The sequence below is a fragment of the Pteropus vampyrus genome, unplaced genomic scaffold (genome assembly GCF_000151845.1).
Source record: "Pteropus vampyrus isolate Shadow unplaced genomic scaffold, Pvam_2.0 Scaffold138, whole genome shotgun sequence".
Taxonomy (NCBI): Eukaryota; Metazoa; Chordata; class Mammalia; order Chiroptera; family Pteropodidae; genus Pteropus; species Pteropus vampyrus.
In genome coordinates, this window is record NW_011888919.1 from 805855 (window position 1) to 811002 (window position 5148).

The 5148-nt window shown below is 41.4% G+C and overlaps 1 protein-coding gene across 1 annotated transcript in view; it reads right to left on the minus strand.

Annotated features, from left to right (window-relative positions):
- Positions 1-5148, minus strand: part of CCDC61 (coiled-coil domain containing 61) — a 21693-nt gene that overhangs the window by 3467 nt on the left and 13078 nt on the right. The window lies entirely within an intron of this gene.

Sequence of the window (5148 nt, forward strand, 5' to 3'; positions counted from 1 at the left end):
TGAGTCCCACACGACTGTAAAAAGGAACAAGAAAGATCTCTATGTCCTGTCACCAAGTGACAACCAGATATGAGTTTAAAAACAATGCAGAACAATGTTTAGTGTGTGTCCTTATGTGAAAGAAAAAAAAGGGAATTACAAATTGCATATGTTCATATTTCAAAAATATATAAGGCTAAATCAAAAAATTTAAAAAGTAAGTTACCTATGAAAGATGGAGGGACAGAATTGGCCACCGGTATACAAGCTGGGCCCCTCTGAATGTACCCTCATTTTTAATGTTGACTTTGGAACCGTGAAAATATTCTACACACTGAACAAGCCCTATGCTGTCTGAACTTGGAAGCTAAGCAGGGTCGGGCTTGATTAGTACTTGGATGGGAGACCACCTAGGAAGACCAGGTGCTGCAGGTGTAAAAAATAAAAAGTAAGGGATTGTAAGCTGACAAGATCCTTGCGATCTGTGAGGTCAACCTCGCCCAAACAACAACAACAATAATAATAATAATAAAAGAAAAAAATATTCTACACAAATTTTAACAGAAGCAATTGCTAAAATGTTTAAAAGTGACTCAAACCACTCCAACTGTATATTGAAGTTGGTGGCATACTGGAGAATTATGTCAAGTGACCAAAAAAATTTTTTTTTCAATTTTAGCAAGTAGGATATATCCTAAGGGCAAAAAGAACTGCAAAGAAATCTTAAATTCATTCAGTACTCTCATTATTAGTAATTACATTGGTATTAGGATAAAGCAAATAAATAATTATGAATTATGTCACTATTACCAGAAATTAAAATTTTTCAGCATGAGAAAAGACATACAAATGAAAGAAGTTAATAAGTACAGACATCATTTTTCTCTTTCTAAAAATATGTCTACTTTCTGGTTCTTTCCACCTAAAAATGCTTAATAGTAATGTCAACCCAATGGCCATGAACACCCCTTAGGACCAGAGTGTGGTCTCTAAATACAATTTCCTACTAAAAAGAACCAATGCTCCTGGGAAAAATTACTTCTACCAGCTCTGGGGCTGGAAAGTCCAAGACATCTTGACATGCCACAAAACAAGGAAGCCATCTGTGGTGGGTTGAATATGAGCCACCCAAAAGACATCCATCCATGTTCTAATCTCTGGAATCTGTGAATGTTACCTTATATGGGAAAAAAAAAAAGTTTATAGATCTGATTAAATCAAGGACTTTGAAATAAAGAGATTATCAAAGCGGGCCCTAAGTATAATCTCGGGTATCCTGTAGAAGAGAAGCTGAGAGAGATTAGACACAGAAGAGAAGGCAATGTGACTACAGAGGCAAAGGCTGAAGTGAAATGGTCACAAGCCAAAGATTGGTGGCAGCCACCAGAAGCTGGAAGAGTCAAGAGACAGATTCACCCCTAGAGCCCCTGGGGGGAGAACTGCCCAGTCCACACCTTGATCTCAGCCCAGTGAAAGTGATTTCAGACTTCTGGCCTCTAGAATGGGAAGAAAATTAGTTTCTGTTGTTTTAAACCACAAAGTTTGTAATTTGTCACGGCAGCCATAGGAAACCAACATACCATCAACCAAATTTACATTGGTGAGTAGATAATAATAGTAAAAACTGAACGAAACTCATTGATCTTCATGGAGGATGTAAGGAAACCAACTCATTATTCTGACAAAAGGTAAATAAAGGGGAAAAAACAAGCATTAATCATGCCTTTTCCACGGGAAATGTTACCTCAGGGAAACCAAACAGTTAATACGAGAATACTTTCCTTATCGAAGAAATCCAGCTAACGAAAGCAGAATTATGGAATTAGCTCATTACCCTTTACCAACTCCTAATGAAAAATCTATCTAGCCACCGATCATCAATAATTACCAAAACTATATATTAACTCAGTTGTTCTCACCCTGCCTGAAAATTAAAATCAATTAGGGATCTTAAAAACATACGGATACCTACATTTTTGGTAAAACTTTTAATTTACCCTTGTCATCAAGAGGAAGACAAGAATGCCACCTATCTCTACTTCTTCTCAACGTCGTCGTACTGGAGGTCCTAGCCAGTGCGATAAGGCAATAAAAAGAAATGAAAGATAAGGATTGAGAAGTAATGAACAGAATGGTCATTTGTAGATGATGATAAACACTGAAAATCAGAAAGAATCTACAGATAAATTATTAGAAATACTAAGAAAGCTAACTGAAGTTGCTAGATACAAAATCAATATACAAATATCAATTACACTCAAATCAATATGATCGATATTTAAAGTAAAGAAACCATTAACAAAAGTACCCAAAGATGAAAAAAAAAATCTAACAAAAAGGGTTAATGGAACAACATTACTGAGATATTAAATAAGACCTAAATAAATGTAAAGACTAACTCTGTCTACAGACTGGAACACTCACTACAGTATTTATAAAGATTTCAGCTCTCCCTAAATTGTTCTATAGATTCAACACGATACCAATAAAAATTCCAACAGGTTGTATGTGTTTGTACTGAAAAACCTATCAATTCTGAAGTTTATACGGAAATGCGAATTGCTAAGAATAACCAGAAAAAAAAAAATCTTGAAAAGACAAAACAAAAGCGAGAGGACTGGCTCTACCCAGCGTTGGACTAATTATAAAGCTACTGTAATTAAAACAGGATGGCGCTGGCACCAGGAGAGACAAATAAACCACTGGACTACAGAGCACAGAACCTCACCTATGGATAAATACGATTCGTGATAAAGGCGACAATGGCTGAGCAGTAGGATAAGGACACTCTTTTCAATAAACAGCACCGGGATGGATGATTGACTAGTCAATGAAAGGACCTCCACCTCATCAAAAATCAATCCCAGGTGAATTGTAAATGTCAGAATTATAGATGATGATACAGGAGAATGTCTTCGTGACACCGGGGCAAAAGGATTCTGAGACAGGACATAAACATTACTAACTTTAAAGGAAAAATGTATAAATGAGTCTATGTGAAAATGAAGAACCTCTGTGGATCAAAAGACACTTACATGAAGAGAGTGAAAAGGCCCGGGGAAGGCAAGGAGGAGAGTTTCTGAAACGCATAAAATTCATACAGGGCTTATCTCCAGACTATGTAAAGAACTCCTAGAAATCAAGAAATGGGTGACCAGAAGGAAAAGAAACATGACAGGTGAACAGGCAACTCACAAAAGCGGAAACCCAACTGGCAATTAAACATAAGAAAAAGTGCTCCACCTCACCGGGAATGAGGGATATGCAAACAGAAACAACCCAAAGGTGCTGGGCTGATGAGAACTTTATGAGAGGGATCCAGTTCTCACTATGCGAAGTCATCGGCCTCAGCACCTCCTGACAGAAGCAAGGTGTCTTGCCAAAAACCTGAACCGGGTTAGCCTGTACGTTTAATAACTACTTCATCAGAAATATAGAAAACAGAGGAATACATTAACCATGAAGATAAAATCCACAAAATCTGGACCGTGGGAAAAACTCTGCAGGACAAATGACCTGGCTTCTTCCACAGCTAAGCAGCATGCAAAAAGGGGATACTTTAATAAATTAAAAGAGATTTAATAAACACATCAACAAATTGCAATGTGTGGCTGTGTTCGGATATTAATTCACAGAAGAGATCTGTGAAATAATCAGAGAAGTGTCAACACATACACACACTATAGAATTTTTGGCAATTCTGTCGTATGTGATGACGGTGCTTCTGTTTTTATCTTAAATGTCCCTGTACGTTGAAGATAGATTTTGGAGTATTTATGGAGGAGAAACGATGTCTGGGATTTGCTTCTCAGGAGAGAGCGGGGAGTGAAGATCGAACAAGATGGGTAAGAAATTGATGACATTTGAAGCTGGGCACAAGCACATGCGCATTATACTACTGTCTACTTCTGTGTGTGCTTGGGATTTTTCCTAATAAAACATTTTTTAAAAAAAATCTGTGGCTCCCCAAGCTCTCCAAAGAGCTTCCCATTTGGCCCCTTGCAGCCGAAGTCCCCCATGCTCCATCCTCCCCCATCCCTGTCCCTCGGTGCTCCAGCCCAGCCTCTCTGCGAGGGCAGCCCCTTCCTCCTGGAACGCTCCTCCTGGCATGAACGACTCTGCTTGTCCTTCAAACATCGCCTCGCACAGAAGCCCGCGGGCCCCCGGCCAGGCCCGATCACATCCCTCTGCTCTCTGCTCTCCCAGCTGTCTGTGCATTTCCTTCCAGCTGCCGAGCTGGCGTGCATCAAGGAGACGAAGTTTTCTGTCTGGATCCCCACCCCACCGGGACAGCGTGGCCAGCTGTCTGGCCACTGGGTAGGAACCTGGGCTCTCTCACCAGGCTGCCTGCATCCAACGCTGCTCCACTAATGACGAGCTGGGTGACCACGGGCAGTTTCACTTCACATCTCTATGAAGTGTGACAATAATGCCTTATCCGTAGGTGGTGGGACTCTAGGACGAGTGCTTAGACCATGTCTGGCACTGAGTAAGGGCCCAGGAAATATTAACTAGTGCTGGGCAGCGTGCCTGGCACACAGTAGGAACTCATTAAGGGTTGGATGAATGAATGAATAAATCCTGGAGTCTTCCCAAACTCCCAAGCTTCAAACTGGGAAGAGGAAAAGAAGCCACGATCCGGCTCTGGGAATCTCAAGGCAGAGGGCGCCACCTTGTGGCCATCCTGGAAAGCACATGCGCACACACACGTACACACCTACCAGACTCGAGGGCAGATCCGAGGCTGAACTGAAAGTAAAGCTTATCTTGCTTCCAGAACTATGCCCAGCTCCTCCAGGAAGACCCACAGGCTTCTCCAGCCGCGTGAGCTCCAAGTCCTGGCAGGGCAGAGGGCTGGTCCTCCCTGTCAGCACTGAGCAGCCAGTCCTGGGCTGGCAGCTGCCAACCGTGCACAACGGCTAAGAGAACCAAAGTGGGCTTGGCACCGTCTGCCTGGATTCAAGGTCTACACCGGCCGTATTACTCACTGTGTGACCTAGGGCAAGTTCTCTAACCTCTCTGTGCCTCTGTTTCATCCTTTGTAAAATGGGGACGATAGCAATGCCTGCTCAGTGAGGATCAAATAAACTAATGATAAAGCACTGAGCAGAGTCCCTGACACACAGTTAAATGCTCACAAACGTTAGCTCCTAGTATTATTATTATTAT